The 20,951-nt window shown below is 44.8% G+C and overlaps 2 long non-coding RNA genes across 2 annotated transcripts in view; one reads left to right on the top strand and one right to left on the bottom strand.

The window, feature by feature from the left end:
* The window catches only part of LOC138580149 (uncharacterized), a 127,571-nt gene that overhangs the window by 23,077 nt on the left and 83,543 nt on the right, over window positions 1-20,951 (top strand). The window lies entirely within an intron of this gene.
* Window positions 7,848-9,360, bottom strand: LOC138580150 (uncharacterized). The gene is made up of 2 exons (XR_011304184.1): window positions 9,242-9,360; window positions 7,848-8,354 (listed from the first exon to the last, which is right to left on the bottom strand). It is a non-coding gene; the product is annotated as an uncharacterized lncRNA (long non-coding RNA).

The following is a 20,951-nucleotide window of genomic DNA, read 5'->3' as shown; positions in this document are numbered from 1 at the left end:
ATATGAAATATATATAAAATATCCAAAGAAGAGGGGTACGCCCTCACAGGGGACCGAATCCCCGGCCCTTATATAAGCTGATACTCACTGAGCTTTCTGGGCCACTGACAATTCTGAAAAAACGCAAATGTGTTCCAGTCAACACTTAAACATATTGTTTATCAAAGCGTACACTGAGCAAGTGCACCTCAACTGCTCACCCCAGCAGGGTGAGGCAACCAATAGTACACGAGGGAGCACCTCGCAGTAGGAACAAGGCGAAGCCTGAAACCGAGCAGGTTACTGCACGCCTACAAGACCAAACAATGGCATCAGCCATATGCAGCACCTAAACAAAGCTGCCGACCTTAAGGAAGGAATACACTGAGCAAGTGCACCTCCAACTGCTCGCCCGAGCAGGGCGTGATAATCAGCAGTACACGAGGGGGTAACCTCGCATTAGAACTCAGGCAGAGCCTGAAACCGAGCAGGTTATGGTGCATGCCAGTTAAGGTAATTACCCAAGTTGCCGACTTTAAGGGAGGAAACACTGAGCAAGTGTACTTCAACTGCTCACCCTAGCAGGGTGTGGACACAGCCGTATACAAGGGGACCCCTCGCAGAAACTCCAGGCAACCTTGCCACCGAGCAGGTGACTGCACCTTTCCAGGGAAGATAACCCAAACAAAAGAAAACTGTCAAGTTGAAGGTAGGATACACTGAGCAAGTGCACCTCCAACAGCTCGCCCGAGCAGGGTGTGATAATCAGCAGTACACGAGGGGGTAACCTCGCAATAGAATCAGGCTGAACCTGAAACCGAACAGGTTATGGCACCTACAGTGAAGGCAAAGCACATAACTTAAGAAATAAGTAAATGAATAAATAAACAAATAAAATAAAATAAAACTGCAGACTGGCAGTGCATCGGGCTCTTGCGCTGGATGGTCAGACTTTGACCTAACAAACCCACAGTCTATCAGTATACATTCTTTCTTTCCAGCACTAAAGGTAAGGAAATGTGTTGTGTCACCAGGGATACGAAATTACAAACATTTAACAAAACCACATTTTTACTATTAAAATGTTTGTGCTATAATCTTTCTGAAGAAGTCATGAACCAACCAAATGCCCATTAGGAAATCCCTGCTCAACTGAGCAAAAAAGGTGACAATCAAATACCTCCACTGTAAAATACAATTATTTAAAATATAATAATTAAAATATCTAATCTTAAAATATACAAATAAACATGCGCTGGTCGGCCACGAACCCGGGTCTTCCTGCATGGGAGACCTGCAGCTCTATATTTGAGCTAACTTGGCTCAGTACTGAAACAGAGGCTTTTGTTACAAACATAAGCCACAGGGGCAGGCCGAACCCAAAGCCTGCAGCACCTGGAATCCCCAGGTTACCATAAATCTGTCAAGGGGCACGAATTCAAACAAGAGCCCCGAACACGCCGGGTGCCAAGCAACAGCTTCTTTCTTTTCTGACCGGCGCACAACAGGAGCCTAAAGGGTGTCACGCCCAATAAACCATTACACCTGGAATTCACAGGCGAAATGAAGAGGGAACAGTGTAAACAACACTGCTCTCGCGCACGGCAGAGCGAGTTCATTAATGCACTAGAAACACCTGAGTTTACAAGCGCGAGAAATTTTTAAAGAATAAATTAGAGAGCTCCCTCGAACTCACAACCTCACGGACTGTAGTCCGAAATTCAACCATTGCACCACTGCTTCAGCTGAAACATGATGTATAAGCATAATACATATTTTCTTTTTGAAAGACACCAAAATGAAACCAACGGCCGCACGCGGCTATCCAGATACAATGTATCAAATACACAAATTCCTTTATAATAAAAGGTAATTAACACATATTTACCATATATGCCATATTCAAACTAATAAAGCCTACTACTGACAAACAATGTAAGACACAACTGAAAGGGGTGACTTAGCTCTGTGGTGTCAGCAGCAAAGAAAGAGGGGTTGGGGTTAGAGTAATGGACATATATAAAGGAGGGTCCCTGCTCATTGGTCCCCTGCAGGGTATGACCTATCCTCCATGATGGTTTGGGGAGTTCCCCATGCATTGACATTGAACTGTATCTAGTTCTGTTGTTGAAACTTTTTTGTTTGTAAAAGTTTTTTCTTTGCTGCTGTGGTTTCAGAGTAAAGATTGTAATGCATAATAATCGCCTCCTGTCTTGTCATAGAATTTGTTTCCAAGAGAGAGAGAGAGAGAAAGCGCAGCCTGAACTGGGCTGCCTCCTGACTGGCACCATGCAGGCCCGGCAGGTGGCTGGAACACTGACAGCAGAGCTCCATTCATCACAGAAAGTTAACACTTAATTGTTAACTTTTTTTGATGAATGCCTCTATCTCCACAGCAAGCCGTGATTAAGGGCAGCTGCAGAGGGGAGTGCCGGTGCCGAAAAAACACTTCCGGTGTTGGGGACTGGCAACCACCGGCACAAATTAAGCACTGCAAAGTACTCCGATTCATTCCCAGAATTGGCAGGACAAAGGAAGAGGGCCTGAGGTTGCTTTTCCTGCAAAAATTTGCAGTCCTCGATTCACAGGGGTTGAATGTTCTAGCTGCTCTCCGGTTCGTGTCTTTCACTGTTGCAAGGACTCTCGATGAAGGATTGCAGCAAAAAACGATGCAGGACCCCTCTCAGGACTAGACTCGGGTCAGGTAGGTGCTTTCAGACGGTGGTCACCGCAGCACCGCACCGCAACGCAAAGGTACTCAACAGCCACGGTCAGACTTTCCCTCCTTTCTTGGCTCCACTTGATGCTAGGGCGCCGAATTCTGGTAGAGGTCAGTCTCGTTGTGCCAGTCGAGGATTCCCCAAGTTCCAGGTCAAAACTCGGAACGGTGACGCCAGCAGCACAGTAGCCCAAAATCGAAGCTGGTCAGCCACAGGACGGTTCCAGGGCACTTCCGAAGGCTTCCGTTGGTAGGGCACCGAGCAGACATCAGTAATGCATGGTCCCTCCACTCCAAGGGTCGCAGCTCCTTCGCAGTACTGCTAAAGATCACGAACAAGACAGGGCTCTTCCAGGACAGCATCAGAAGTTGGACGCCAGGGCTCCTTCAGTCGGGTCTCAGGTTTCTTCACGGTCTTGCAGCTGGATAGGATTCTTAGCTCCTCCAGGTTTCTCCAGGATCTCAAGAATGGGTGCAGCAATCCTCTTCTTATTCTAAAAGCCAGGTAAGAGCTGCTGCCCTCAATAGCCAATAGCAGGCCTAGCCCACACACACACCCCAGCACTGATCCAATCAGGACCACTGGTGGGAACATTCATGCATATCACTCAGACACACTGAAACCAGTTTGTGGATTGGGACCAGAGAGTCCCAGCCCACATCCTGTCAGCAAACACACACAGCCCTCCAGTAGCTCGCCAAAAGCTTCTGCTTTCCTGGGCACTGGGAGTCCTTACAAGGATTTTCCTGGCCTCACAGGCCAGGAAGAAGGCTAAAGAACAAGATGGCAAAAGCACAAGCAGAAAATCTTGTGGCATGGCCATGTTTGACTAGTAGCCACAGTTAGTAGCCAAATGGGCTAAAACGAAAATTCCCAAAAAGTCGTAAAAAGTCACTTCTGCCACCAGCTTATCCTTTTAGCACAACTAGAGTAACCAACAATCCTCTGAGTGTTAGTCTAGGGCAAAACAAAAATGTATCCCATTGTACTGCAGTGTAAGCTGCATTGTACAATGAGACAAAGTTACCACAAGTGATACCAAAGTAACCAAAAGTAGTAACACGACTAAGGGAAACAAGGTTTTCCAGTACTGACAGCCTGAAGGACATGTCAGTTTCCCCATGACATATGAGCAAAAGCCAGTGCAGTGAAGCTTAATGCTTCACTGCACTGTAAAAAGTACAGGTCAGATTAAAAAATAAAAGCAAAAGGTTTGGGGGCTACCCCGTTACTACAGTGAGATTTAAAGCAGTGGGTAGTGTGAGAGACCTGAAGGTGTCTCCCTGACTAGTCCCCGGTGATCTGTCATCGAGGTGGCCAGGACACAGCCATCGCTATTGGATCCAGTTCCTGGGGGTGGACCAGTGATGGAGGTTCACCTGGATAGGGGGGTCCTCAGGGAGTGGTAGTGGGACACCGATGGGTGAGATGCAGTATCCCCCTTATAACACCTTTTCCCCATTCTACCCCATAGGATATTCAAACAGTCTAACCCCCCCCCCTTTTCCAACACAAACACTTTCGCACACCACGGAAGACGACGGGTAAACACCAGAGCCGTTTATCTAACATGTCCCAACACAAGAGTCAGGCAAAGTCAGGCAATTGTCCAGAATCACATACACTTGACGGCTGTTTCCCTTCCCCAGAGGGATAAAAGGTGGAGCACAAGAGCACCATACGAGCCAGGGAGACCGCACAACGGGACAGCTATCCAGGCACGGCAATTCAAGTGGAGGCGAAAGATGTGGCGAACCGAGAGAGCGACAAGGAGAGAAGCGACCTTGCCCTTTCCGACTAAGGCCTGTGAAACCTCTGTGGAAGGAAGACCTCGAACAATAGTCCAAGTGTGTTGTAGCATATGTCAACGGTGCACAGAGCATGCCTACAGAGAGAGACGCCTGCTACCGTGGTACCTGCCTTGGCTCCCGATGCGAAGAAAGCCAAGTGGTTCATCACAGCCAATGAGTCGAGGGGAGAACTGATAAAGAAACCGAACTGTCTTGAACAAAAGTAGCAAATGGCTGATTGCAGCAAGTACAAAGAACTGTTAATGTGAAAGGGGAAAGCCAGCTCCAGATGAGCGAGGCAGCATGTGGGTGCTCACTCGAGAAACTCTGGGCGATTACCCGATTGTTGAAACCACTATAACCAGAATGCATTAGGAAAGGCGAGAAGAGGGTCAAAGTGGTCATACGGTGGGCTAGTAAAGTCCTCTGTACAGTCGAAAGTCTTTGACAGGCAGATGATCGTGAATAAGGGAAGTGAATCCCACATTGTATGAAAGTAGAAGGAACTGTGAGATTGTCAAGAGTGAACCCGAAGGAGAGATGCCGATGGAATGGGGCGAAGTCTAAAGTCCCAAAGGACAGTGTGTTGACTAGAGTGAACCCGGCCAAGGGTTGTCCACCTTGAACTGTTTAAAAAGACATTAAGATTCATGAATGCCACAGAGGGGATTGTGTTGAGAGCCATAGTGAACCCGACCGAGGGAGGCTAACATTCGAGAAGGGTCTGACCCCGGAAGAGGAGGATCCAGGGGTGAAAAGGCATCACCGAACGTACAAGCAGAAAATAACTTTTGTCGTTATTTTGAATAAATCAGGCCCTCGAAGGCAAGAGACTTTTTACAGAGCAAGAGACGTGGCCATAGAAGATCCTGATAGCTGAAAACAGAACTGTCATCTTGTGCTGGGAAAGCTCGAGCGTATGCTGTGCTCCAGAGTCCCGCCTTGTCCCATGCTCAAAACGTGGGGAAGGGAGACCACGACTACCGCATCCTGACTTATCATTTGTGAACACTTCTTTATTTCTTGTGAGCCCTATCCCAAACTCTTTTGTATTTAGCGTAAGGATTGGCAATAGGTTTTCCTTAGTATAGGCCCTTTTATTTGACAAGATTCCACTAGGACTGCCTTATTTTGATTTGATGGTTGCATGCTTGCTCCCATTTTAGATTTAGGTTTAGATTAGGCGTTTTTCCACCCTACCTATACAGTTTAATAAACACCCTTGAACTGTGATCACTTGTGTGTGTCTATTCTTGATACCATGCCTTCCTTACAGTACACTCAGGAATGCAATTAGAGATTAACAAAGTGGGGAAACTACAAACACGCTGCTTGCGTGGTATCAGTGATAAATTGCAAGCAGGGCTATAAGTAGTGGCTATACTCAACTATGCACGTTCAATACGGTGGCTATACTCTGATATGCTGCTGAATTAAATACAGTGGCTGTACTCTGATATGCGCCTAGATTCAAAACAGGACTATACTCTAATAAGCGGCTAAATCCAAAACAGTGGCTATACTCTAATATGAACCTAGATTCAAAACATTGTCTGTGCTCTACTATGCGCCTAAATTCAATACAGTGGCTGTACTCTAACATGCACCTAGATTCAATGAAGTAACAATACTCTAATATGCACCTAGGCACAATACAGCAGCTGTGCTCTACTGTGCGCTTAAACTCAATACAGCAGCTATACTCTGATATGCACCTAGATTTAATGCAGTGACAATACTCTAATATGCACCTATATTCAAAACAGTGGCTATGCTCTCATATGCACCCAGATTCAAAACAGTGGCTGTGCTCTAATATGTGCCTAAATTCAATACAGTGGCTATACTCTAAAATGTAAGTGAGTTTAGAGGCAGTGTTCATATATAAAACTGTAACTAAAAGCAGTTCAGTAATTACCAATACACCGAAGGCTATTCTAGCAATTTGTTATCTCTAACCTAGAAGTCGCTGAACATAGTTTTTAGGGGTCTGGCTGTGGCGCCCAGGGCGAACAGGCAATCGGGTGAGGGAGGTGCCCTACGGAGTCCCCTTAGCCTTGGCTCTTTGACGGCTGCTCGGGCAAGGCTGCTCTGGGAGAGTCTTCTGGGGCAAGTGACATTCTCATAGACCAATCCAAAAGAAAATGGGCGGGCAGCACTTACCATGAGGGTGCTGTGCCTTCTGAGGTGAGCATGCAAGTGGGCTGAAAGATTCTGTTGGCACAAAGAGAGGGTCTCTGTTGCTTTCAGCTCTTCTGGTCATGTGAGTTGCTCACGCACCCATCCAAATGAAAACGGGCAGGCAAGCGGGAGAGGGAAGAGGCGGGACTGGGAAGCAGATAGGTGCAAGTGAGGAAGGTGAGAAAATGGCTTCCAGAAACCATGGACCAAACAAAAACAAATAATCAGGCAGAGCTTACCATGAGGGTTCTGTGCCTTCGGTGGTGGCGTGCAAGTGGGCTGAAAGGCTCTGTCGGCATGGAAAGAGGATCTCTGATGCTTTCAGCTCTTCTGATCATGTGTGTTGCTCACGGACCAATCCAAAAGAAAATGGGTGGTGTGAAGGCATCTTGGAGTAAGACACAGACAACAGATTCTAAATGAACAATACACGTGTATTAACTTAAAAGTCAGGATGGAAAATGCCTATCTTGCACTATCCTATGGTGGGCTTTCCCTACCAAACCAAAACTAAGGAAAGTAAAAGTCCAAAAGTTCATCTGAGGAATCGGTCTGTGTCCAAAACCTATACTTACCCTCACAACGTAATCTATACAATGTGTAGGGATGTCAGCAACCAACAAAACAGTGTTCAACACAATGTTCTGCTCACAGCTTTCTTTCAGCTCCTTTTCCCAAGTATAAAGCAGTTCGAATAAGTGTCTCAGGATTGCCTTCAGTTCATATGTAAAGTTGACCAATACTCTGGTTTCCCTTCCCCAAGTGTAAAGCAGTTCAACCAGAAAAGCACTTTAAACCTCAGGCTTCCTTTCCTCAGGATTTGCCTCCAATATAAAAAGATTAAAGGTTCACGTCACTCTTGCGCCCTCTGGATGTGGTTGATCTTGGTGTAACAATATCACTTGGCCAAAAGTGTAGTTCAAACATTTATTAGAGCTCTTCTCCAAATTTCCGTTCACTCTGGAGCCCAAAGTATTAATGGTTCACTTGTATTAAATTGCAATTGTCAAACTATGGTTATTTGTAAGTTCAAATAAGAATTATACTTGTAAAGTTCACCTGGAAGTTGCATTCACCAAAAAAGATTTCATAAGTATTAAAGATCTTCATTCAGCTCACACTGGTGTTAGGTTTCATTGTATAATGCTTTAAGTAACTAGCCCAGCACACAGGGATGTTCGTCGCAATTAGCAAAAGGTGTCATTTATTTCCTCTTGGTGTTATAAGTCTCTGTATGGTGCCCGTGTAATGTGAAGACCTTCATTACAATATTAAAGACAGGGTCATTCATTTTGTTTGCTTGTTAGAAGCTTGTGAAAGTTGCCTTTGTAACACACATGGCACTCCGAGTCTTTCGATACTATGCATTTGATGGAAAGTATACTTATTAGTTCAAAGAGGAATGAGGATTTCATTCAGAGACCTTCGACAACGTAACGTCTGTACGCGACCACTCTGATACATAGGAATCCTCTGTGGAACTTCAAACACTCGCTCACCGGGTTTCCTTTCGCATAGAAACTCACTGGTAGCTTCTTTCGGCATCCCCGCAGTGCAGACTTCTCGTCTTTTGGCCCTCAGCTTCAGCACTCCTTCTTCTGCCCCTTAGGCACCCCTGGGTCACTGTCTGATTTATTTATTTTTGCATTTATATCGGCGCACAAAGCCCGGAGGCATCTAGGAGCTGTTACAGAAAGTGCAAAGTACAATTTGTGAAGTCAAGAATACGCATATTGGTTACAGAAAGAGTTGGTGTGTGTGTACACGCTGGGAAAGCTGTGCCTCATGTTGTGGGGGGCTCCTTCAGACATGCAGACTGGCATAAGTGACAAACTAAGAGGGTGAATGCAGACTGGGAAAGCCTCACCTCATGTTACAGGTGGCTACTTCAGACATGCAGACAGGCATAATAGGCAAGTGAATGCAGACTGGGAAAGCCTCACTTCATGTTAAGGGAGACTACTTCAGACATGCAGATAGACAAAATAGGGCATAGTCATAAGACAAATGTCAAGTAGGAGTCATTGCAAAGTAGACAAAGTAAGGTTGTAACCAGCATGTAACAGGATGAGCATTAGGCTGAAAGACAAGGATGGGGGTATTGCAGACATGTTACAGAAATAGCAATAGGCAGAATGTCAAAATTGGCACGTGTCCAGTATGTTATATAGGCTGTTATGCCAAGATCACGTACATTGTCAGCATTTACAAGATTGGTGATGTGAAAACAGACAGAAATCTGCATTATTCAGGGTAAGCTGCAGGTTAATGTTAGGCAGAGTTAAAGATGGGGACGGTGTAGCCGTGATCGAGGGTCAAGTCAGGCGGGGCGAGGGTGAGGACAGGATGTCGAAGTGAAGGGGCTTTGGAGGCACACAGCGCTGCTGCTGGGTAGATAGTCGTGACTTGCGAGGAGTGTGGAGGGGCGTTCACACAAACAGGAGGACCCAATTGGTTGCTGCGTGGGAGCGGGTAGATTTGAAGTGGTTACAGGGGATGACACGGGTACAGACGGGCGATGTATTAGTGCGTGCCTCAAGTAGATAGGAGACGAGTCTGGCTTCTTCTTACCTTTGCGGGCTGCAGGTAATCCAGAGGGGAGGAGCACCAGGAAGAGTCAGATTTGGGTGAAGATTTCGGGCATGCAGGATGAAGGAGGAAACAACGTAGTCCGTCCTTTGGACCATTGCGGCGGACGCAGACCTGCAAAGACAGGCAGAGAAAGGCTTGCCTTAATCTACATCTGCAGGCTTTATTATACCAGCTTTTCGTTTGGCATACTTCTGTTTGATGATACAATAAACTTAGTTTTTTGCTTACCACATCCTGTCCACGTGCATAGTTGCCTTGGTAATTGGTTATTGTACCTCTATAACTAGGCATGTCCTTATCGGGCAAAGGCGTGCATGAACCACTTCCAAGCGGAGTGCGGTGAGTGTGTTGCCGTGGACTCTATGCTAAGAGAGTCTTTTTTCGTTTTCCATTGCTGAGAGGTGGTGGCTAGACAATACAAATACCTGGCACACTAGCAGAGCGTGGTGTAGTGCGGCGAGTCTCTTGCCGTGTTCCTGCATCTCCGCCTCTCCAGTTTCTCCTGACCGTGTTCGGACTACTGCAGGCAAGGGCGCAGGGGCGCTCAATTGGATCTAAAGCTGGTCTAGAACAGGGGTTACCAAGGAGACAGAAGACCGCAGGAAGTGGAAGTCCAGGAAGTGGCGAGTCAGAAAGTATAGACTGTATACTCATAAAGCACTCTTCAGGCTACCTGTGCACTCCCGGATAGTAAGCGCTAGCTAAAATCCGGTGCAACTCAAACGTTGTTAAACGGCAACGAAATGATAAGGGCTATAGATACATTTACTTTGGCCTAGCTACACCTGCTTTTGACAGCGATATGGTTCGTTTGCTGTGCTTTCTCCATAAAAGTTACGAGAAGGGTAGACAAACAGCATGTATAATCTTAGGAGTTTGCACTGGAGGGATGATCGGAGGGAACCAGAGTTGGAATGTACAAAATATGGTGAGAGCGAAACAACGGATTTAATGGGTAACATCTTCAAGAATAATCTGGAATATACTCTTTCAACTACTTCAATGAAAAGAAAAATACTACCTACTGCAGGAGAAAAGAAGAGCTTGCAGCCTAGATGAGGCTGAAACCTATCAGCAAAATAAACAACTGGAAAATATTAAGCACGATGTCGAAGTGAAGGGGCTTTGGAGGCACACAGCGCTGCTGCTGGGTAGATAGTCGTAACTTGCGAGGAGTGTGGAGGGGGGCTGAGGATGGGAGCACCACTACGAGTAAGATGGTTCTATCAGGAAGTTAACTATTTTATAGACAACGGAGTCCAAAAACACCGAAAACCATTGAATTCATCCCGAATAACGGCAGTACACATATACGGGAAGATATAAACCGATCTGCAGAGCGTTCACTAGAACTCGTGGCAACACAAGCACCGAGTCTACACTAACAGCATTCAGCTTCGTGCTTACTTCACTGGTAAATGTCTTTGAGTCACTAAAGAGTAAAGTTCAAACACACTCGGGAATTTTATTGGAACTGACTAAGGAGGTGGAGGGCTGAAAATCATCTCTGGTGGGTCTCAGGGGCGTAATTAAAACATCAATTAGTGAGTCATTGAAGACTCGGAACGTGGTAAATCTCGAACAGACAATAAGAATGAAAGAGAATTTCAGTAAGCTAGAAGTTCGATTGGACCACTTGGAGACGGAAACAATAAAAAAAATATGAATGAACCTGCCATGGGTAAAACGTGGGAAGTGGAGTACAGTAGTCCCCATATTGAACGTGAGGCTCCAGCCGAACTGTTGGATGACACTGCGCTATCAAAGTCGACCTTGGAGGAATTTATAAGACTTACGCAAACCACGGATATTATGGGAGAACAAGAAAATCTCGAGGAGGGATCAGGGATGGACACAATTAGATCTTCAAAAGAGCCGGTTCCAGCCATTCTACTCCATGATGATTCATCAGTAACGCAATTGCCAAGAGTGGATCAGCAAGAGCCCAAGAAGAAAGGAAAGAAAAAGAAAAGGGGGAAAGAAATGGCGAGTGTGGTCACTGAATCTGAAAAACAGCCAAGTGAACTAAGAATCAAAAATTACAATAATATGAAACAAAAAAAAAATCAGTAAAAAAGAACTATTTTAAAGCTCTTAATACAATCATGGCAGATAAAGAGATGTCAAAAACAAAGAGAGGAGCGAAAAAGAAAACATTTAGCAAACATGTAGACATGGATATGGTAGTTTCGAAACTGGAATAGGCGAGAAAAAGCAGAGAGAATCAACTTTTGGAACTGATCCGAAATCTCCAGCCAAAATCTGCATTGGCCTGAGTATTGAGAACAATGCTCCCTCCCGGTGTTAATAAACCCCTACGATTGGCACCAATCTTTTGTAGCGGGAAAAGAACTGTGAATAATTTAATTAAAGAAACAAAGGCATTGGGAATAGAATTTGCATCCAATATAGATGGTACCGCTCCATCGGCGGCAAGCATCATAAACCTAATGAGAGAAGAATCAGAATACGGTATTAAGGAACAGCCAAATGCAAGCCAAACTGTAAGAGGCATCGCAGGGAGATGTGAGTCCTGAGGCAGTAAAAAAACACCAGGGAGTTAAACAAAACTCTACGAATAAGCCTTTTGCAATGCCAAGGGTCTGGTTGAGACAGAGGGACCCTAATGAAGACAGCAGGGCACTAAACCGTAGAACAATTCGCTCTCTGGGTAAGAAAATCCAGAGCTATACTTATTTTCCTCGCATGATATCGATCAGATACGCTTCGCCAATGATGACACAATTCACATAGTGGACATCGTGTTAAAGACAAAAATGGGGGCACTTGCTTTGCTGAGCTCAGCTGTAGATTTGAAAAAGCTGGGCAAAGACTCTCTGCCCCCACAAGAGCCGGGGAAATATAGTAAAAAGAGGACAGAAAGGAAAACCAGTGCCGTTAGAGAAACAAATGGAAAACAGAATGTCAATGAAGAAAGCCGGAGTAAGCCGAAGAGAAAGCAAAGTGATGTGCTGTAATAGAAAACGGCAAGTTGAGGATATGGTCACTACTCCCAGACATCTTGACAGAAGTCTTTCAGAAGCTGAAAGAATGTGATGACTTACTTTAGTTGAGGGAAACTGAAATTAATCAGTTGGAATACGAGAGGATCCAACTCTTTCAGAAATGAGACTACTAGCAGATTTATTCTCCATAACCACAATGTAGTGTTCCTCCAAGAGACATGGCTTCAGGAAAAAATAAAATTAGATGGATTTGAAATTTTTGAACAACTTGCAGTTCGTCAGAAAGAAGGTAGACCATCGGGGTCTCATAGCAGCACGAAATTCCTTTTGGACGCATTCAGAATGCATCTGCCAGAAAATCCCAGGCGTGCTGGCCATGAAACTAAGGCTAGGACAAAGAAATTAATAGAAACTCTAGTCGTAAAAAATGTGTACTGGAATCCAGCTAAAGTTACATTGCATAGATTCCTGGATGATTTATCTGGCCTATTAACGGAGATAAACATTTGATTCGGAGATGGCTCTGTGTTGCTTGCAGGCGATTTGAACTCCCACTGTGAATGCCAATTTTTAAAAATTCACGAAAGTCATCGAAGGGAAAAAAAGAATGGGGAGAAATGGAAAAGTTTCTTTATGGATTGGAATCTACAGATTGTCAATGGGACGACAAGGGGAGATGTAACACCAGAGGCGACGTGGACAAATGGCAAAGTGTAATCTATTATAGACTATGGGCCTCATTTCGACCCAGGCGGTAAGGGGTTTACGGCAGCGTAAACAGCGCCGACCCTTACCGCCTGATTCCTGCTTTTAGCAGGTGTTAAAATCCATGGCGCTAAGGGACCTTGTTGTTAATTACGCCACCGTAATTTACGGTGGCGTAATTAACGCCTTCCCCACTCCCATTATGCCCTATGGGGCAAAAATGGGAATGGGGAAGGGCAAATGGGGATTGGGGACTTACCGCCCCGCCAACCTCGGAATGGGGAGGTAAGTCCGCCAACCACCATGGCGTAAACATAGTTTACGCCATGGTGGTAAAGGTACGACCCAGGCGGTAACTTACCGCCTGGGTCGGAATGAGGCCCTATGTGGTGGTTTCTAAGACGCTCGTTGACCGTAGTGACAGTTTAACGGAGGTTGAGTTGAGTACTAGTGACCACCGACCAATACAAGTCTCTTGTGTTCGGTCCACAAAAGAAAAGTTCAACTAAGTCACAATAAATAGTTACAAATATGAAAGGGAATCGAGATGTACAATTCATAGGAGAAGGCACGAATCTGAATGCGAAATTGGAAAAAATAATCAACTTGGAGGCTAAAACCAACTGGAAAGCTTTGTCCACCCCAGGGAGCTTCGTGGAGTTCCTGTGGGATTTGGACACACCGAGACCCAAGTCAGGCTTTTGGTCCAGCAAACACACGCATACATTTGATGAGGAGACAAACATGCAAAAGAAAGGCTTAAGCAAAGCAATAAGAGACATAAAACGGCATGGCTATGATGACATGACTTTCTATCAGGAGAAAAGTAACCTGCAAAATGCATACAGAAACTGGTCTCGTAATCACAGACCCGAGCAGAGTCTGCGAGATGGACAGACGATGCTAGAAGCAGTCAGACCAGGAAATGCAAAAGACTTTTGGTCTTTGGTGAACCAACAGGATTCAGTACAGGTCTCGCTACAGTCGAACGTGGTTGCAGAGGACGTCTGGGTAAAATACTTCACGGAGGCTTTTGGCCAGCAGATTTATGATCACCCAAAGTTATCTGAAGGGACCCATTAGAAACTCTATTTTGATAAGGATTCCATTGAAGGTATAGTAAATAACTCGATCCTCACGTTCACGAGCTGCAGGCTCGAATGGGCTGACAAACATGATCTTAAAAAAAGATATAGATATCTGGGCAAATATTCTTTATGAATTATTTAAAAAACATCATAAAAACGCAGAGATGCCCAGATTCTTGGAGCAGAGTGATAATTGTACCCATCTATAAAAAGGCTGATAGGTCTGACCCAGGAAATTGTCGAACTAGTGCCCTTTTAGATGTGGACAGTAAAGTATTTTCTGGGATAGCATTAAAAGAACTGAAGAATTATGTGGAATCCAATAGTATACTATGAAAAAACAAATAGGTTTCCATAAAGGACTATCAAGTACATTAAACAGTGTCATAATGAGTACAGTCAATAATAAAATGGGGAACAGAAATTCTAGACCCATGGATTGATTTATCCAAAGCGCTTGACACCATTGATAGGGGAAGGTTGTGGCAAAAATAGAAAAGATCGGGATCACCAGAGAACTTGCTGGCAATAGTTGTATACTTGTATGAAAATACAAGTGTACAAGTTAGGCTTGGCATGCAGGGAAACCTATCCTCAGAGATGATTAGCACCCTGCCTCTTTAATCTATACCTTGCAGACCTTGTGGAGGCCCTATCGGCTTCAGCGCTTGCTAGCCCTAGAATAAGATCATGTAAGATTAATTGGATGGTCTATGCGGACAATATAGTCTTATTAGACTATACTCCCGTAGACCTGCAACGAGTGATTACGGCTTTTGAGAAATGCACCACCTCAAAAAACCTGAACAGACTCCAAATTCTTCAAAACAATTCCTTAAGATGCGCCCTTAACCTCCCGAGTAAGGCTCACATATCTACGGCTAGTAAAGAAGTCTACTGGCTCCCTATGCGAGACAGAATTAAGCTAAGAACCCTTGTCATTACACACAAGTGCCTGTCACTAACTGCCCCACGTTACCTATCGGACAAATTCTCTAGACACAGTTCTAACAGACCTACCAGAACTCCCTACCTGCACCAACTAAAGGTTCCCAACTTCAACCTAAAAATAGCAGGAGGCTCCAGCTTCCCAGTTCTTGCAGCTCAATGCTGGAATTCTCTCCCTCTTGCAATCAGATCAAAAGCTTCATTCTGGCTGTTCAGAGCCATGGTGAAATCCTGGCTCTCTGCCTAATACTTTGCCACTTGCTTATGCAAATTCCAGGTCTCTCCACTCCACCAATTACCACCGTATAACTTAACTATATCTGGAAACGGACCACGATGTAACCGGTCTTCTCCATGCCACATATTGTACCACTATTTTGTACCTTTGAATGTATGTACCTTTGAATGTATGTACCCTTTTCTTTTCTCATTATGCTTCGCGCAACGATATGTAACTATGTTGTCCACATGATCATGCACCCAGCTACCTGAGGGTTCGGACGCGCTTCATAAATAAACAAACTAAACTAAACTAAACTATGCAGAGTTAAATGCCGTAGTACTAAACCCAGAAAAAACAACAATTACGATCTTCTGCAGCCCTTTAAAAAAGATCCCGAAATTGATTTGGAGGCTGGGTGTCTACCCCTTCCTGAGTCAAAAGAGGTTAAATATCTGGGCTTTCAACTTAGATCATGTCCTTGTTAAAACGGCTAGAAGAAGACCTGGAGAGTAAGATATCTCGATTGACTGGCCAAATGAAGAAGATCATGAATAAATACTGTAGATTCTCGTTAGTACCGCTAAGTACATTTTACAAGGGGAAAATAATACCTACAATTCTGTACGGAATGGTGTCTAATTCTATTGCACATAGATTGAACTGAGTACGTTTGGAGGGACTTTTGGGGAAGAAGGTGTTGAGCCTCGAAATTTCCCTTTCAATGGCCGGGCTATGCTATGAGTTGGGAGTACAATCATTACGTGTGTATTTGGACTGGAAGTTGCTTTCACTTTATAGACAGGTGGTGTTACTGAGAAAAAAATCATTGTATAGGGATATAAGAGATCACATGAATCAGGGCAACTGTGATTATCTGATAGATCTAAACATGTAAGTATGTGAGATCTTGATGAAATGTGAGCAATCAGAGACTGTCCTTGTGGAAAACCCAGATAAAGTGAAACGTGCCTTGGTGCAATTTGATTGGATTTTGACAAGGGCAAGATTTACAGAAATGAATTTGTGCAAGGCTATTCCGATAATTGACAAACCGAGAGGCTATGTCCTGCCATATATACGAAGATTCCCAGACCCCAAATGGAGAACATAACTCCTGAGGTTCTGTCTAAATCCAACTCTGACTAATTAAATTATGAGGATACGGTTGAATATGGATCCTCGGAATGGTTACTGTGATCTGCGTGGGGGAGGAATACCTCAAGATGTGAAACATTTACTCATAACCTGTAGCTCTACTGCAGCACTTAGACACAATTCCTAGCGCGTTTTGTACATCAGCAAGAATGGCTCAAACCGGAAGAGTTCTGGGTGAGATTAACGGCAGCGAAGGAAACTTTCTTATCACTGGAACTCTTGAGACTATTAAATGAATAGAAGTTGGTGGAACTAAAGGAATAACATGGTTTCATGTATTGTCCGGAGGCAAAAATGTACAAATGTTTTTATTGTATTTCCTCTTTCTTTTTATTGTTATGTAAATGAATTAGTTATGAAAAGTCAGTTTGCTGACTATTACACAAATAAAAAATAAAGATATTAAAAAAAGAACCACTTCCAAATCATTTATAGAGAGCAAACAGCCCACCAGGCAACTAAGCCCTAATGGACAGAAAGGGAGTGAGAGGATGGACCAAACTAAAACAAAATCCTCTTAATGCTGCATCTCAACAATAGTGAATGCTTGATTTCATGGACCTCCACCAGCAGCAAGCCATTCCACAGCTATTAATCCAAATGCCACCTAACTTTGACCCCCCTGTCGTTTCTTCTTTTATTGTTTTTGCTATTCATCGTGCTCAAATTGTCTGCATATTTCCATGCAGACTGGTTACTGAATCCTTTCTAAGCACAAGGTTTTGATTTTGCATCCCCAGATCGCCAAAATGGTGGCAATCCTAGAAACGGAGGAACAAGAGGAATTGATGGCAGTGTCTCATGCATTAGACGTAGCTCAGCTTCCTGATAGTGCATTGCATGGTGTTCCCCCAGGGCTGTCACAGGGTTTGGTGAGGACCGGGACAAACCAATTGGCAAGGCCCCCTTACTATTATTTGCACTGCACCAGCACAACCGTAGACAAGAGGCGCAAAAAACTCTCCCTTTAATGGAAGACCTCTGGATGCAGCTAGACTAAGCTGAAATCTTGCTTAGTCCATTGCACTTACCATCAAAACGATTTGTAGGGTATATCTGGTGACTGAACACACTGAAAATCTTGCAACGATCATGTCGCAGTCACCCAACATATGTCATCTTCCACCAGTACCCAGGACCATGAGCCTACCTTGTACACTGCAGTCAGATGAAATCTGTGCACATTGATGCTAGTGTGAGCTGCAGTATGATCTTTCCATCACAATACTTCCTGCCAGAAGCTTACCTTATGTTACAGGTGTTTTGAACTACTCTAATGTGCTATATCCGCAAAGGTACAACTGGAGAGTAGTGTTTGTCTATATAGGCCAGGTAAACTGGATGCCCCATAACCAGATCGTCCTTTTTAGAGTCAACTTGATTGTTTTATATTTCTGAGGTAAATTATTTTTGTGCAAAAATACTCCTTGGCCGGTTCGGGTGGCAATGGCCAGGGGCCCAAGTTATAGGCCCGAGTGCAGCAACGGCCTTAACAATGGGCCCCAGCACGGTTACTAGCCAATCCGGCAGGCCGGATCGGTTGTTATTTTTCTTAGCACCCCAGGTTTTCAATCCGGAAACCTGGTTTGCTATCAACAATGTATTTTGTTTCAATGAACGAGACACACTTGCGTTCTTGAAACCAAATACTTACCAAAGATGTACACCATGGAGGCCGAAGGCGGGGCCCCATGTAGAGTCCCCCTTCCATGTCCATGGCGGCTGGGGAGGGAAAGGACCGGAGGAGAGAGGAGGGGGGGGGGGAGATGGCGGGGTGCATGAGCAGCGCTCAGCTTGCTCGGAACGCAGGTTTGGATCGTGGGAGTGGGATTCAGTCCGTGATCTGAGCAACCTGGCGGCCGTGCACCGGGTGCTAATTTTATGTATAGCACTACATGTCTGTCTTCTCATACAGCTATAAAAATAGGTGTTATTACTTCGAAATGTAATAGTCCCTAATTTATAAATCTCAGAACGATGAAGGGCTGCTGGGATTTGAACAAGGAAAGTGCAGGCTGTCACATGTTAGAACTGAGCTTTTATCATGCTGAGCTATCAGTTGCGACCCAATTAAGCTGTTTAATCAACTGTGCAGGTGAAAAGAAACCTTTATTAGGATACATACCCACTACCCTTCCCTGTCGCTTCTAGTCCTTTTATATATAAACAGAAATAACAATACTATTGTCAGGTTTACTAGTGAGCCATGGCATATTCCTCCTGCTTCAGATGCACTGCATTGATAAGTGTTGCATGGGTAAGAAGAGTTAAGCTAAGAGCCAATGTATTACCAAATTGTTGTATGCAGATTTAAAGAGAAACAGCTGCTGAGATAGCTCGGCAGGTTAACTGCTCACTTCTGAGATCGACTTGTGATCTGCAAGTCAAGGGTTTGATGCAAGCAAGGTCTACTCAACTTTCTATCTTTATGAGGTGGACACAGTTTTAATTTCGGTTGCTGGGTAATAATAATTTTATAATAATAATAATTTGGCACTTATATGGTTCTACGAACCCTCAGGTATCTGAGCGCTGCTTATTATTACCCACGGTTCGTGGTGCCATTTATCGACCTCGGAAGGATGAAAGGCTAAGTTTGGCCCTGCCGGGATTCGAACCTGCAGGCTCTGCAAGGATGTCAAAGCGAGCGCACTGCGTTAGCAGGCTCTGCAAGGATGTCAAAGCGAGCGCTATACTCGCTGTGCCACTTGACGAGCTCTATGTAAGTGTAAGTGTTCTTTGTAAAGTGCTTTGGCCAAAATGGGTAATTGATTATTATGAATGCCTAGATGTTAGCATTAATCAAACAAAGCATAGGTTCAGAATATTGTCATGGTCTTAAATTAGTGTAGCTTTAAGTGTGAATTCTGTGACTTAGATTCAACTTTATACATGCCTCCATAGAAAGCCTATCCTAGTGTTTATTTTCTTCCTTGAGATATGTGTGAATCTTAATTTATTCTGACATGCCCGAGGCTGAATGAGACAGGGTTATATGTGCATTGGCAGTGAGATAATGGCGCCTGCACACAGCATGCTGGGAACAAAAATCAGGATGATACCAATCTATACATTTTTATTTGTGTATATCAGACTTTGTTAATGTTATCAACCACTGTAAGTGCCCCCCAAATATAACTCTTGGACACACCACTGTTCTGCCCCCTACCCATCTCGTGGCCATTAAACACATGCGAAATACAATAGCTACAAAATAAACCCCCGGGTATGCCCTTCTCCTGAAAACTGGATAAGGTAGTTGGGGTGGAGGGTGGAGGGAGAGTGTCACAGAAAAGAGTAAGGGCGGGATCATGCAGGAAGCCGGCCCTCCTGGTCGTTCAAGCAAGTGGCAGGGAGGTAATCGCTGCATAACACAGCTCAGAAAAGAGCACAATGGGAGCCACAGACACGCTGCTTTTGAGGCCAGCCTGCACCCTGCCATGTCCCTGATAGAGGGTGATGGGAGGTGTTAAGCAGAGGAAGTGGACACTAGCCTGATGGCACCAGCAAGTTAACACCTACCTTTGAACGTATCCAAGCTAAAGCGTGGAGACATTCAGAGGTAGGAGTTAAGAAATGCACTCTGCTGGCAAGGGGTTGACGATAGGGCCCCCTGCGAGGCCCTTGCAGAGAGCGAAGCCTGGGTAAGTTTGTCCCCATGCCCCAACGCGTGACAGCCCTGGTGTCCAATTCAGATGGAGCTATCAGCAGTCTCAGGAGCCTGCATGAGCCAGTGGGGACCACCAACACTTCATCTCTGCACTCCTCTGGGCCTCGTCGTGATCTGGTGGATCTGTGGCATGTCTCAATAACAGAGTCTGAAGCTGCCAAGGTGGACAGGCATTCTACGTGACTCCTGCAAAAAGACACAGGTTTATTTGATGTTAGATTGTTGGGCGAGGTGGATGCTTAGAAACACACACCTGCTAAACCGGCTCTACCTCGAATCTCTGCCTTATTAGGTCATCTCTGAACCTCTAGTAGAAACCGAATCCAGCACGTCTTCTGTCAACATAAGGTCAAAGTGCAGCACCTCGACCTGGGTTCAGATTGGAATCCTGATCCAAAACCATAGCTGATGATTGTCGCAACCACCAGGAGGATTAAGAGTAGCCTGACCCCCTCATAATATGACACTTGCCCCCCCAAATATTCCACCCAGCCTCCTCCAGCGATGAGGACCAACCGGAATGCTGCTGGGGCTGCACCTGTCCCCTACTATTTCTTCTGTGCTTGCACGAGTGAACCAGTTACAGGTGAACGCAAGTGTGTCTCGTTCATTGAAACAAAATACATTGTTGATAGCAAACCAGGTTTCCGGATTGAAAACCTGGGGTGCTAAGAAAAATAACAACCGATCCGGCCTGCCGGATTGGCTAGTAACCGTGCTGGGGCCCATAGTTAAGGCCGTTGCTGCACTCGGGCCTATAACTTGGGCCCCTGTCCATTGCCACCCGAACCGGCCAAGGAGTATTTTTGCACAAAAATAATTTACCTCAGAAATATAAAACAATCAAGTTGACTCTAAAAAGGACGATCTGGTTATGGGGCATCCAGTTTACCTGGCCTATATAGAAAAACACTACTCTCCAGTTGTACCTTTG

Source organism: Ambystoma mexicanum, chromosome 3p (genome assembly GCF_040938575.1).
Source record: "Ambystoma mexicanum isolate Mex_15411 chromosome 3p, UKY_AmexF1_1, whole genome shotgun sequence".
In the NCBI taxonomy this organism is placed as follows: Eukaryota; Metazoa; Chordata; class Amphibia; order Caudata; family Ambystomatidae; genus Ambystoma; species Ambystoma mexicanum.
Note: the sequence above shows the minus strand (reverse complement) of the source record. Positions and strands in the feature narration are given on the sequence as shown.